Here is a 15,352-nt window from a genome sequence, read left to right as displayed (position 1 = left end):
AGCAATAAATCAAAATAGCCAGATTTCTCAGCAGCCTAGTTAAGACTAAGCCTCAGGGTGGAAAAGGGACAGTACCATCACATCAGAAATTGATGGCATTGCCAACAAGTGATCTTTTCAATCCAGCATTTCCTTTGAAGACCTTACGTGATAAGAAAACTACATTTTATTTTTAGGGCAGTTCTTATCATTAGGCAATTCTTCCTTATACTGAGCTAAAATCTGTAACTTTTACACCTTAGTTCCAGTTCTGCCTGCTGTAATCAAATAAAACCACTCTAAATCCCCTTCTGACATAACCACCCTTCAAACAGTTGAAGATAGAGATCATGTTCCCTGCTAAGCAGCCCCACTTTCCTCCAACTCAGTCTCAAATGATGAGGGTTTGAGTCTCTTCACCCTGTTGGCTACCCTCAACTGATTGAGCTTTTAGCCTGTAAACAGCTTTCCGACGATAAAACATCCTGAAAGGAACATAATATGGCATATGTGGTCTGATCTTGGCAGTGTGGGACAGGGCTCATATTTCCCTTGTTCTGGGCACAATGCTTCTATTAACATAGACTTAAGCTATTTAGGTTTCCATATCACACTATTGTCTTAGACTGAATATACATGTTCATTTAAATTCCCATGCCTTTTTCATTATGAAAACATTATCCAGACACACTTTTCTCATATATTTGACTTTCTATTAATTTAAATAGTAAGCTTTATATTTATCCTTATAAAATTTTATATGAGATAGCTCAGTGGCATAGTGGAAAGCACTGAAGCTGGAGTCAGGAAGACCTGAGTTTGAGTCCTACTTCAGACACTTACTAGCTGTACAACCTGGCCTAGTCACTTAACCTATCTGTGCCTCAGTATCCTTACTTGTAAAATGGGGATAATAATACCACCTTCCTGCCTCAGAGGGTTGTGAGATCAAATGAGATAATATATAGAAAGTACTTTGTAACTTTAAAGTGCTATATAAATTTTAATTATTATTAGATTTGGTTTACTATTCCAACCTGCCAATAATTTTTTTAATCCAATTATTTCATTCCAGTTACTACAATAATTGCTGACATTTCTATAGCACTTAATGGCTTACAAATAATTTTTAATGCATGATCTCATCTGATCCTCACAATAGCCTTGGGAGATATCACAGATCTCATTATTTCCATTTTAAAGACTGAGGAAACTGATGCTCAGAGGTCAAATTACTTGCTCAAGGTTACAGTACTAGTACATATATAAGGCAGGCTGTGAACCAAGGTATGACCAGATTTCAAGCCTAGTCATCTTTCCATCACAAAGCACTCTTTATCTTTCCCTCAGTCAATCTCATTAGCACAAATTCATCTAAATCACTGATAAAAATGAGGGCTAAGAACAGAGCTTTGCGGTCTACCATAGACATCTACCTCAAGATTGATGATGGTCCCATTAAGTCTTCTTTGGGCAGAGGTGTTTCAATAAATTCAGACTAGAGGGGGCAACTAGGTAGTGCAGTGGATAAAGCACTGGCCTTGAATTCAGGAAGACCTGAGTTCAAATCCAGCCTCAGACATGTGACATTAGCTGTGTGACCCTGGGCAAGTCACTTAACCCTCATTGTCCCGATAGATAAAATAAAATAAATTCAGGCTAGAGGCATCATCCAGCCTATATCTCCACAATTTGTTCACAAGGATTTTGTGGGAGAACTTGTTGAATGTTTTGATGAAATTTATTCATGGTAATATTTATTATATTTTCCTGATCTACCTGTCAAGTTAGTCCTGTATCAATTCATGTTGTCTTGTGGTGATTACTACTTTATTTTTCAGTGTCACAAGTGATAGGTTTAATAGTCTAGAATCTTGCTAAGGATTAATGTCAAGCTGTCCAACTTAAATGTGAAATATTCCTTCTTCCATGTTTTTCAAAACTGAAATATTTGCTTATTTGTAATTTTGTGGAATAGCTTCTATTCTTCACAGTTCCTTTAAGGTTACCAGTTCATCACAAACAAGCCTCTGATTCTTTGAATCTTTCAAATGAACTCCTTTCAGTTACAAAAGGTACATATAATTATTCTTCTCCAATTAGCTACACCCCACTCCTAGCTAAATAAAGGACTACAACATCTAAAAGTTCAGTTGTTCTTATTCCAAAAAACAAGCAGGGAACAATATTTTCTTCTTCTTCTTCTACTTCTTTTTTGAAGGGCAATGAGGGTTAAGTAACTTGCCCAGGGTCATACAACTAAACATCAAGTGTCTGAGGTCGGATTTGAACACAGGTCCTCCTGAATCCAGGGCCAGTGCTTTATCCACTGCGCCACCTAGCTGCCCCTGGGAACAATATTTTCTTATATGAAATGCACATTCCCATAATTTTCTATGTTCTACATTTTAGATGTCTTTGATGTTTACTGTTACAGCCAAGAGAAGGGTCAAGAAGGACATTTGAAGGGACTTGCCTTTACTGAGGGATAAAACAAAGGTTTTTCTGTATCCTAAAACAGTCCATAGGACCCATCCTTTTTTGAGGGAAAATTTATTAGTATTTTATTTCATACATACAAGATTTCTTCTAGTTATCTCTTATCTAGAACAAAGCTTCTTAAACTGTGGGTCAAGAAACTGAATGTGGGGGTCATGAAAAATTTGGAACAGTAAAAGGTTATATATACCTATTTTATATACCAAATACCCAGAGTCACATAAAAATTTCTTGGGCAAAAAGGGGTCTCAAGTAGAAAAAGTTTAAGAAGCCCTGATCTGGAATATCATCTACAGTCTACATAGGTAGCAGGAATCCTTCAGAAAATCTGTGGAAGAGACACACTAATACTCAAGTTTTTCTTACTGCTGACATGCAGTGCCCTAAAAATACCAAAAGCTATTATATATAAAACATCACTAAGGCTTTTGGGATGCCCTGTATAATTCTAGCCCTTACTCCCATTAGTAAGCCTCACTGTCATAAGCACTGACTAAAATCTGAAATGAACAACTATTCCGTAAGAGGTTGAAGTAATTTATCCCTGTCCATAGATGCTTCCAGGCTAATCTACAAGTAACGATGCATAAACATTATTCAGTCCTCACTTTTTTGCAAATAAGAGCCAAGGGCACAGATATAGTCAAGTAAGACAGATAATTTGGCCACAGAAAACAAAAAAATAAAATCTTCTTTTCCTAAGTAGCTGAGATATAGGTTTAACAAAATTTTGTTTTAAAAATAATTTTTTACCTCTCACCAGTACCAGAGACATGCAGACCTTTTTCTCTACCAAAGTACTATATGAAATCATTTTGATTTACTCTCTATGATTCCATCTCTCTTTTTCTCCCAGGACTTCTGCTATAATGGGGAAGGGGTATTGATGAGAGATGGATGTTGGCAGAAAGCTCTCAGATCACAGGATAGAAGAAAACAACAACTAAGAACCATTCACTGAAATTAAACTAGGGGGAAGAGAACAAGCATTTATTAAGTTCTTACTATGTGCCAGGCTCTGTGCTAAGCACTTTACAAATATTATATCATTTGATTCTCACAACAATCCTGGCAGGTAATCCCCATTTTATAGCTGAGGAAACTTAAACAGAGGTTAGGTGACTTGCCCAGGGTCACATAGCTAATAAGTGGCAAAGGCCAGATCAGTTTAAAACAGGTGAATCACTTAAAGATGTGCCTTAAATGCTATAATATCTAAATATTACCAAACAAGTCAACAGAATTATATGATTTTAAAAATGCTTTCAAAGTATTTCATAGTAGAACCATGAATAATGTTGCCCAACTTTAGGGTATAGAAACCTGTATACTTTGGTCCTTTATTTGTATATAGCCATATAACAACAATTCTGATGAACCTATCACATAGAATATTTTAAAAAAGAGATTACTTATTTTAAATCCTGATAAAATTCAAAGACTAGTCTAATATATGTTGAATTCATTGGGTATTAAAGGAAATGGAGGGGAAAGTTTTTAATAATCAGAAAGTTAAGCTAACTGGGGAAAAAAAACAATCTTTGCAACAAATTTTGCAGATACTCTCATTTCCAAGATATATAAGGAACTGATTCAAAGTTATAAAAATAAGAGCCATTCCCCAATTAATATAAGACATGAACAACCAGTTTTCAATGGAAAAAATCCAAGTTATTAAAAAACATATGAAAAAAGTGCTCCAAATGGCCAATAATTAGATAAATACAATTTAAATGCAGCTGAGGTTCCACCTCTCATCTATTAGATTGGCAAAGTTGACAAAAAAGAAAAGAAAAGAAGGAAAATGACAATTGTTGAAGGGGTTATGGAGAAAAAGAAACACTAATGTACTATTAGTGGAACTCTGAATTGGTCTAGACATTGTGGAAAGCAATTTGGACTTATGCCCCCAAAGTCATTTAACTGCATACCCTTTCACCTAGTGATACCACTACTAAGCTTATACCTAACAGAGATCAAAGAAAGGGGAAAAGAACCCATATGTACAAAAATATTTATAAAATATCTTTTTGCTTACAAGATGCAGAAAGGCAGTATTATTATTTATTTAAATAAACATTTTTATTTAAAGTTTTGAGACTCAAATTCTATCCCTCCTTACCCTCTCCTTCCCTTATGTGACAAGTAATCATATAGGCTATACATGTGCAATTACATAAAACATTTCCATATAAGAAGACTCAAAAGAAAAAAAAAAAGTGAAAAACAACATGCTTCAGTCTGTGTTCAATCAATATCAGTTATTTCTCTGGAGGTGGATAGTATGCTTCATCATTAGTCCTTTGAGATTGTCTCGGATCATTGTAATTGCTGAGAATAGCCAAGTCATTCACAGTTCTTCATCCAACAATATCGCTGTTATTGTATACAATGTTCTCCTGATTCTGTTCACTTCACTATACATCAGTTCATGTAAGTCTTTCCAGGTTAGAAAGGCAGTATTATTAAATGCATCCTTTTCAGATCATAATGCAATAAAAAAATTACATTCTATAAAGGGACATGGAAAGATAAGACTCAAAATTAATTGGAAACTAAAATCATCTAATCCTAAAGAATGAGTGGGTCAAAGACCAAATCATACATAGAAACAATCAATAATTTTATTAAAGAGAATGACAAAAATGAGACAATATGTCAAAATTTATGGAATGCAGCCAAAGCAGTACTTTGGGGAAAATGTATCTCTCTAAAGGCTTACATCAATAAAATAGAGAAAGAACAGATCAATAAATTGAGAATGCAACTAAAAATTCTAGAAAAAGAAAAAAATGGATCAATCCCCAATTAATACCAAATTAGAAATTCTGAAAATCAAAAAAAGAGATGAATAAAATTGAAAGAAAACCATTAAACTAATAAATAAAACTAGGTGCTAGTTTTATGAAAACAACAACAATAAAATAGATAAACCATTGGCTAATTTGATTAAAAAAAGAAATTACTAGCAAAAATGAAAAAGGTGTATTCACCACCAATGAAGAAGATTAAAGCAATCATTAGGAGCTATTTTAACCAATTATATGCTGATAAATCTGACAACCTAAGTAAAATGGAAGAATCTTTATAAAAATACAAACTGCCCAAGAGGAAATAGAATACTTAAATAACCCTAGCTCAGAAAAACAAATTGAATATGCCATCGATGAACTCCCTAAGACAAACTCCCGAGGGCCTGCTGGATTCACAAGTGAATTCTACCAGACATTTAAAGAACAATTCATTCCAATACTATACAAGCTCCCTGGTAAAACAGGCAAAGAAGGAGTCCTCTCAAATTCCTTTTACAACACAAATATGGTGCTGACACCTAAACAAGGAAGAGGAAAAACAGAGAAAGAAAACTATAGACCAATTTTCCTAATGAATATTGATGCAAAAATTTTAAACAAAATACTAGCCAAAAAATAAAATAAAATAAAATAAAATACTAGTAAGAAGACTACAGCAATATACCACAAGGATAATACACTATATGACCAGGTGGGATTTATACTAGGAATTCAGGGCTGGTTCAATATTAGTAAAACTATCAGCATCATTGACCACATCAATAAGAAAACCAGCAGAAATTATATAATTATCTCAACCGATGTAGAAAAAGCTTTTGACAAAATATAGAACCCATTCCTATTAAAAACACTAGGGAACATAGGAATAAGTGGAACTTTCCTTAAAATGATAAGCAATATTTATCTAAAATCACCAGCAAGCATTATCTGTAATGGAAATAAGCTAGAAGCTTTCCCAGTAAAATCAGGAGTGAAGCAAGAATGCCCATCATCATCACTATTACTTGATATTGCACTAGAAATATTAGTTATAGGAATAAAAGTAGACTCCTTTTTTGTAGCTGCAAATGTGTGTGTGTGTGTGTGTGTATCCTTCATTCTCAAAGAGGACCATGACATCAGGGTGATGTCATGACTTGCAATGAATTGGATTTAAGTGAGGGCTGTGCAAGGTCGCCAACCTCATTCTCTCCTCTGGATCCATCTGGGTCCAGTGGCAAGATATACATCAGGATGACTGAAGATGGCCCCAGATGTCTAAGGCAATTGGGGTTAAGTGACTTGCCCAGGGTCACACAGCTATTAAGTGTCTGAGGTGAGGAACTGGGAAATAAGGAAGTGCCCATCAATTGGGGAATGGCTGAGGAAATTATGATATAGATAGATAGATAGATAGATAGATAGATAGATAGACAGACAGACAGATAGAATGATATATACAAATATATGAAATATATATGATATATACATATATATAGAATAGATATATAGGAATATTATTATGCCCCAAGACATGATAAAAGGGATGGTGGTTTCCTGACAGTGGTTATAGACTGCTAGGTGGCACAGTGGCTAGAGAACTAGGCCTGGTGTCAGGAAGACTTATTGAAATCTGCCCTTAGACACTAACTGTATAACCCAGGGCAAGTCACAACTTCTATCTACTTCAGTTTTCTCAATTCTAAAATAGGAATAAATAGCATCTACTTCCTAGGGTTACTGAGAGCAACAAATATGATAATCTTTGTGAAGCACTTAGCACAGTGCTTACAGCATAGTGGAATTTAACAAATGCTTGTGCCCTTTACCCTTCCCTTGCAGAGAAACTTTGAAAGACTTGTGTGAATTGCAGAGTAAAGTGATTAATACCAGAATAAGAACAACACTACAAAGACAAGAAACTTTGAAAGACTTAAGTACTGATCAATGTAATGACCAACTGATTTCAGGGTACCAAAGATGATACAAGTTACCCTCTTCTTGAAAGAAAGTTGATGGACTCAAGATGAAGAATGAGAAAGATATTTTTGAACATAGCCAACATTGAAATTTGTTTTGACTATGCAAATTTATTTAATGGAGTTTTCTCCCCAGTGGGAGATAGTTAGAGAAATTAAATGCTTGTTAACTGAAAAAATAAAACTTTTTAGAAAGAGAAACAGATTTCTAAAAGTAGTGGAGGACAAATTGAGATATAGTCAAAGGATATGAACAGGCAGTTTTTAGATGAAGAAATCAAAGCTATCTATTGCCATATGAAAAAAAATGCTCTAAATGACTATTGATTAGATTGGGTAATATGACAAAAAAGGAAAATAATAAATGTTGGAGGAGATGTGGGGAAATTGGAACACTAATGCACTGCTGGTGGGGCTGTGAACTGATCCAACCATTCTGGAGAACAATTTGGAAAGGGCTATAAAGCTGTGCATGTCCTTTGACCCAGCAATACCACTATTAGGTCTTTTCCCCAAAGAGATCATAAAAAAGGGAAAAAGGACCCACATGTACAAAAAATATTTATAGCTGCTCTTTTTGTGGTGGCAAGGAATTGGAAATTGAGGGAATGCCCATCAATTGGGGAATAGCTAAACAAGTTGTGGTATATGAATATAATGGAATACTATTGTGCTGTAAGAAATGATGAGCAGGCAGATTTCAGAGAAACCTGGAAGGACTTACATGAACTGATGCTGAGTGAGATAAGCAGAACCAGGAGAACATTGTAAGCAGTATCAACAACACTGTGTTTTGATCAACTTTGACAGACTTTACTCTTCTCAGAAATACAATGGTCCAAGATAGTTCCAAAGGACTCACGATGGCAAATGCTCTCCAAATCCAGAAAAAAAGAATTGTAAAATCTAGATGCAGATTGAACCATACTATTTCTACTTTTTTCTTTTTCTTTTTTGAGGTTTTTCCCTTTTGTTCTGATTCTTCTTTCACAGCACGACTAATGCAGAAATATGTTTAATGTGATTATATATATAAAACTTATATCAGATTGCTTGCTGTCTTGGGGGAGGAAGGAGGGAGAAAAATTTGGAACTGTGGGGACCAATTTTTAATTGGGGAGTGTTAGCTAAGGGGCTCGCTGCAATATTGGGGCAAGGAAGGAGACTGGCAGCCTCCCTCAAAACAGAACAGGATTTATTTTAACAAGAATGAACTTAAAAAAAAAACCACAAACAGGAAAGGAAATAAAATGGGGAAAGGGAAATTATACAACCTGAAGAAATACCACCGCCCAGGAACCAGCTGAGAATACACAGCAGAGCTCCTGTTGCCTTCCAGCTTCCAGCTAGAATGGCAACTTCTCCCTGTTTCCTGAAACCCCACACAGCCCCCAACCAATTGTTTGGCCGCTCTGACAGTCACATGACTGCCCTGACTAGGCTTCTAATCATTATAATTTTGCCAGTCCCGTGTAGGCATCAGCGAGAGGTGCCAGCGCCATGGCAACAGCTACAACCAGTGGGTGGAGCACCATGCGGTTTGCGGAGCCCCAGGCCAGTGCACGCTGAGGCATAAAAACCTCAAATAACAATTAATTCTTTTTTTTTTTTTTTCAGGGCAATTGGGGTTAAGTGACTTGCCCAGGGTCACACAGCTAGTAAGTGTTAAGTGTCTGGGGCCGGATTTGAACTCAGGTACTTCTGAATCCAGGGCCAGTGCTCTATCCACTGCGCCACCTAGCTGCCCCAACAATTAATTCTTTACAGAACTAGAAATCTTATAAAAACAAATGTCAAAAACTATTTCTACATGTAACTAGAAAATAATAAAATACTTTTATGATTAAAAGAAAAAGTAGTGGAAGATAAATGGAAAAGAAGGGGGTCAAGGAGCAGCATACCTGAATCTCCAGTCTTAGACTTCTTAGTCAATGAGGGATTTGCTGAGGTTCTAGTGATAAGAATCTATACAATTACTTGACTTACTGCTAGTACAAATAGTTTTCACTATTTGAGTGACTTAGTGTAGAGCATATGATTAAATGTTACTCCAGTAATCTAAAAGAATGTGCCTCAAAATATTGGGGCAGCTAGATGGCACAGTGGATGGACTGCTGGCCCTGAAATTGGGAGGACCTGAATTCAAATGTGACCTCAGACACTTAGTAGCTATGTGACCCTGGGCAAGTCACTTAACCCTCATTGCCCTGCAAAAAAAAAAAAAAAATGCAATTCAGGCCAAATCATAACATCAACTTGATTTCATGGATCTCTGAGAATGAAGGACAAACAACAAATAGCAGCCTCAAAAAATGGATTCATGGAGCCATGGAGCAGCATAACCTTTGGAATTATTTCTGCCAAGTAGTTATCTCACAAAATAAAGAAGACAGAGATATTATTCTTTAAGTAATAGATGATAAAAATAAATGAGAGTTTGAGCAATATGTTCAAAATTATACTATATTTTGTAGGAAAGTTAATAGAATTAAATCTCTATTTTTCCCAAACTACCTGATGAGTCTATTGTTTAGAGCAGAGGTTCTTAATTGTGGGGTCCCATAAACATGTTAATATTTTGTTAACTGTATAACGGGTTTCTTTTGTAATTGTATGCATTTTATTTTATACATATAAAACTATTATTCTAAGGAGACCATAAGATTACCAGACTGTCAAAAAGGTCCAAGACACAAAAATGGTGAAGAACCTCTGGTTTAGATGAACAATTATTTTTCTTCAAATTTTAAACAGGTACACCAAATGAACACCAAAGAAATCAGTTCAAGAAATTCTTATTGTCAACTCTTGACTAAACTTTGCACATAGAAAAATATGTCAACGCAAAAAGTTACCTAGGGGCAGCTAGGTGGTGCAGTGGATAAAGCACCGGCCCTGGATTCAGGAGGACCTGAGTTCAAATCCGACCTCAGACACTTGATACTTACTAGCTGTGTGACTCTGGGCAAGTCACTTAACCCCAATTGCCCCGCAAAAAAAAAGTTACCTAAAAGTCAGTTTTAAGAGTTTAAAGGGTGCTCGCTTCGGCAGCATATATACTAAAATTGGAACGATACAGAGAAAATTAGCATGGCCCCTGCGCAAGGATGACACGCAAATTCGTGAAGCGTTCCATATTTTTATCTTTACATGTAACGGAAAAAATAAAATACCTTATATGCAAAAAATTAATTAATTAATTAAAAAAAATAAGAGTTTAAAGGTTTGCCAAGCGCTTTAAATACACAATCCTATCTGATCTTCCCAATAACCCCCAGAGGTAATTATCATAGTTGTTACTGTTGCCAACTTTACAAGAAGAGGAAGAAAGTTATGATCAGACACTAAGTGACTTGCCCATGGTCACACAACTCTAATGTGGAGGGTTAGAATCTAAACCAGGATTTGCTTGACTTCAAAAATCCAGGTTCTTTCCATTATACATTGCCGATCTATCTATAGAACAAGAAAAGTGAAGGTTGATTATATTTTGCCTACAGTTATTAGCACAGAGCTCACTCAAGGACAGAACAAGATACTTAGATTTCTTGGTGAAGGAGAAAGAGAACTGACCTAGGAATCTGAAGAATCTCTTCCTAACAATTTGAGCTACCTTAGGTAAGCCATTTAACTTCTCAGCAGAAAAAGAAGGGCCTGGTAGCTGAGGAATAGAATCAAGACCACTGGCTTCTAGTGAGTTAAAAAGACTCTGATAAGATTAAAAGACTGACTCTGCCTCCTGTGGGGTAATGATTGGTCAGTTCACAGGAAGATGGCAAGTACTAGTTTAGAGTTCACTAGAGGACAAATGGGCAATTTGTGGAAAAGAATTCTTCCAGACTGACTAGTCTTTTTTTTAGTGTGTCTTCTTATATTTGTCTAGGAGGCTGCACTTTGGCCCTTTCTACAAAAAAATTTTTTTTTTGCTAAAGACTAAAATATTTATTAAAAATGGACAATTTCAATGTTCAAAACTTCATGTGAGAGAAAGTTTTTAAAAAGCTTCTATGAAAAGCTTAAATCTGATATCAACAGGTCATGCCAAACTGGCAGTGACACCCTTCTCCTGCACTCAGTGCTGCTTCTGCTGTCTCTGTGTGGGCAGCAGCTGTGGTGTTTGTGGTGGCAGGTGCAGTGTGTGTCTTAAGTGGGTGATGAAAAAGATTCTTGGAAAGTGAAAACTTTAGATGAAATGCTTCAGGAAAAGAAGGGAAGGAAAAAGAAAAGAAGGTAGAGGTAAAGCACATTAAAAATTCTGATGACTGGGATTCCTAATGGGACTTCCTTGAAGAGGGGAAGCCAAGAGATCACTACATGGAGATAACAATCAGGAATTCACTTAATAGGAAGACAGATTCTATGGAAGACGGAGGTGTAGAAGGTGACTCCTTGACCATCAAAACACTCACTACTCCAGCAAATGTCACATAAGTAAAAAAGCTCATCACAGGAAAGATGAGAAAAGGAAAGAGAAAGGTGGGCATCACAGTCAGTGAAAGAGAAGGAGTATATGAGCTGTGAAAAAGGCATTGGGAGGGGCAGGATAAAGCTTGGTGGTAATGGGAAAGGCAGAAAAGGAGGGAGATGGCATGAGAACATTCCAGGAGGGAGAAGGATCATCTTGAAGAGCTGGAGCTAAAGAGAGAACCAGAAGAAGGAAGGGAACAGACAGAATGGAAGAGACCTCTGAGAACAGGCAAAAAGAGTCTCTGCTCTTCACAGAACAGTGTAAGAAGACTGTGGAAGGACATGACAGGAAGTCCATCAAAGGGGAGAAACTGCAAGAGAAGGATCCCCTTTCTGATTTCCAAGATATCAGCAACCACAAGAAGATGCCCAGTTCAGCCGAGTCCTCATCAGCAGAGTGAAGATCTGGCTCTGAGGAGGAAGGAGAAAGAAGCAGTGAGGAATGAGAAAAGGAAGAGGAGATGGGAAGTAATTCTGAGGAAGTTATCTAAGCAGTCTGCTGAAGAAGTGAGTGAAGAAGAAATAGGTGAAGAGGAAGAGAATGGAAACTATATCTAAGTTGTTACAGAGTCAAGGTTTGACTGAGATTTGGGGGAGAGAGAGAGAGAGAAATAAGGGAGGGAATGCTGCAATCCAATACCATGGTAGAAGGAGATAACATTCCAACTCTTTAGCCTTTTCTCTCATTAAGCTGAAGCAGGCGCTCCCCAAATACCTGCCTGCCCTCCAGGGTTGTCAACGTGCAAGAATCCCAGAGTCTGAACAGGAATGAAGGAGTCACATATGCCATGGTATACAAACCAGAGGATATAAAGACTGATGAAACTGTGTCCCTAAAATGGTTGAAAATGGAAAAGGAGAAAGAAGGCTTCCTGATTATTGGAAATCATACCGTATGGAAAGCTTAGCACCCCAACATTGTCACTGTCTGGGAGATGATGGTGGGCAGCAACATGGACAAGATCTGCATCATGATGAATAATGTGGAGCATGACCTCAGAAGCCTATGGTGACAATGAAGCAGCCCTTCCTGTCAGGGAAGGTGAAGATACTAATGATTCAGCTTATGTGAAGGATAAAGCACCTTCCTAAGAACTGGATCCTTCACCAGTAGCCAAACACCTCTGGCCTGCTCGTCAGTAGGTAGTTTAAAAATTGGCGATATGGGGTTGGCCAGAGAATATTAGGCCCCCATTTAAAAGTTTACATGCTAGTGGTGGTGACAAATGCTGGAAGAGTCAAAACATTTACTTCCTTGCCCTAGGGAAAGTGTGAACCAGTAAATCGATTATTTCTACCTGTCCCAGAAAGTTTTTAGAGGGAGAGGCCAGTTCTGCTATAGGGTTACCTTTCATCACAGAGGTTTATGAAGTCTATTGCAAGCATCTAACAGAAACCTGTAGAGGAATTCAAAGGAGCAGAGTGAAGGATCTAAGGTAGCTTTCTAGCTCTCCCTCAGTCTGTCACTTTTAAAAGTAAATGTTTCGGGGCAGCTAGATGGCATAGTGGTTAAAGCACCGGCCCTGGATTCAGGAGTACCCGAGTTCAAATCCGGCCTCAGACACTTAACACTTACTAGCTGTGTGACCCTGGGCAAGTCACTTAACCCCCATTGCCCCGCAAAAAAATATTGCTCAGAGCTATTATTAGAAGCATAATATAAAATATTATTCATATACCTCTTTTTAAAGTTTCCAAAGCACTTTATACATATGGGCTTATTTGATCTTCACAACACCCCATGAGGAGGACATGCTCATTTTACAGATAAGAAACTGAGCTTCAGAGATGTTAAGTGGCTTGCCCAGAGTACCATCAGGGCTAGTCTGACTTCAAATCTATTATGCTGATCTGTTGTTGTGACCATTATTATGGGATAAACCAGTGAGTACAAGGCCATTAAAGGCCAATCCAACTGGCCACACTAAGACTTGTTCAGAAAGTTTTCAACAGAACTTTGTTGTTAAATGGTTCCAAAAGGTCTGGTTCTTCTGAAGTTCTTAGATGGCATCCCCAAGAACCAAGTTAAGGCAATGTCCTTTTGTATTATTTTTGCTTATGCAAGCATGCCCGAGTATAGAGCTATGCCATTCTGGAAACAGACAGGTGTCTGAGCAACAGGTCAGGCAAGTGTGTGATGCGACAAGGAGTTCTAGACTGTGTGATCTCAGGCAACCTCACTAGGCCTCAGGTGTTTTATCTATAAAATGGGAGTGAAGAGAAGATAAGGATTAGTGTAGCTCAGTGGCGCCAAACTCAAATACTAGCAGGGGCCATCAATCCATAGATAAAGATCTCTGTGGGCTGCATACTGACTCAGTTTTTAAATGTAATATTATTTATGTTTTATTGTATTTTTGTTTATTTTGTTCAAAATTTCCCAATTACATATGGATCTCTTTGGGTAGTACTCAGCAATGTTGTGCAGGCCACATATTTGACACCTCTGGTCTAGATGATCTCTTGAAGTCTTTTCAGATCGAAATCCTAGAAATCCTATAATATTATACCACTAAGTTCTCTTTTGGTTTTGAAAGTCTACACTTCAGTTGAGAGATCTGAATGCATAAGCTTAGACCAAGGCTTTTGCCATAGTATGAATTCTGAAGCTCTAATAAGGCTTAATTGGAGCTTTTGAAATAGAAGCATGAGTTTCATGTGTGCTTTATTACGAACCATCTTCTTTCCAACTTGTTAGGTACAGTAATTTTTACATTATAGCATTAAACTGGACGCGAGTGATTCATTAATCAGTAGCACACAAGTTTGACCATTTTTATAAAATACTATATTATTTTATCTTTTTCATTTTTTTTTTTCTGGAGGGCAATGAGGGTTAAGTGACTTGCCCAGGGTCACACAGCTAGTAACTGTCAAGTGTCTGAGGCTGGATTTGAACTCAGGTACTCCTGAATCCAAGGCCAGTGCTTTATCCACTGCACCACCTAGCTGCCCCTATTTTATCTTTTTAATAAGGAAAAAATGAATAGAGATCTAAGCTGTTTACAAGTTAAATTTTATATACATTGGATTGTTTTTTGTCATACTATAATATCACTATGTCCAGGAAAAGCATTGACTTGTATTTTAAAATATGTTTAAAACCTAACAGTAAATTTAAAATAACTTTTTAAAAAAATTAATAAAGTATTTTATTTTTTTCCGTTACATGTAAAGATAGTTCTCAACCTTTGTTTATACAAGCTTTACAATTTCAGATTTTTCTCCCTCCCTCCCCTCCCTCTCCCCTCCCCTAGACAGCAGGTAATCTGATATAGGTTTTATATATATATATATATACACACACACACACACACACACACACACACGCACACACATAATAATAACATTAATCCTATTTCTGCATTAGTCATGTTATAAGAGAAAAAAATCAGAGCAATGATGGAAAACCTCAAAATAGAAAAAAAACAACAGCATCAAAAACAAAAGAAATAGTATGGTTCATTTAGCATCTATACTCGGCAGTTCTTTTTTTTTTTTCCTGGATTTGGAGATCCTCTTCCATCATGTGTTCCCTGGAACTCTTCTGTGCCATTGCATTGGTGAGAAGAATATAGTCCATCACAGTAGATCAACATTCAATGTTGATGTTACTGCGTACAATGTTCTTCTAGT

General features: G+C 36.8%; 1 protein-coding gene, 1 non-coding gene and 1 pseudogene across 7 annotated transcripts in view; 2 read left to right on the top strand and 1 right to left on the bottom strand.

The window, feature by feature from the left end:
- CEP57L1 (centrosomal protein 57 like 1) overlaps positions 1 to 15,352 on the bottom strand; it is an 86,157-nt gene that overhangs the window by 61,741 nt on the left and 9,064 nt on the right. The gene's annotated exons all lie outside the window — the stretch shown is intronic.
- Positions 3,061 to 12,915, top strand: LOC122755106 (annotated as a pseudogene).
- Positions 10,285 to 10,391, top strand: LOC122726869. Its single transcript, XR_006352862.1, has one exon. It is a non-coding gene; the product is annotated as a U6 spliceosomal RNA (small nuclear RNA).

The sequence above is a fragment of the Dromiciops gliroides genome, chromosome 4 (genome assembly GCF_019393635.1).
Source record: "Dromiciops gliroides isolate mDroGli1 chromosome 4, mDroGli1.pri, whole genome shotgun sequence".
Lineage (NCBI taxonomy): Eukaryota > Metazoa > Chordata > Mammalia > Microbiotheria > Microbiotheriidae > Dromiciops > Dromiciops gliroides.
The sequence above is the reverse complement of the archived record's forward strand: the minus strand, read 5'-3'. Positions and strand labels throughout refer to the sequence as shown.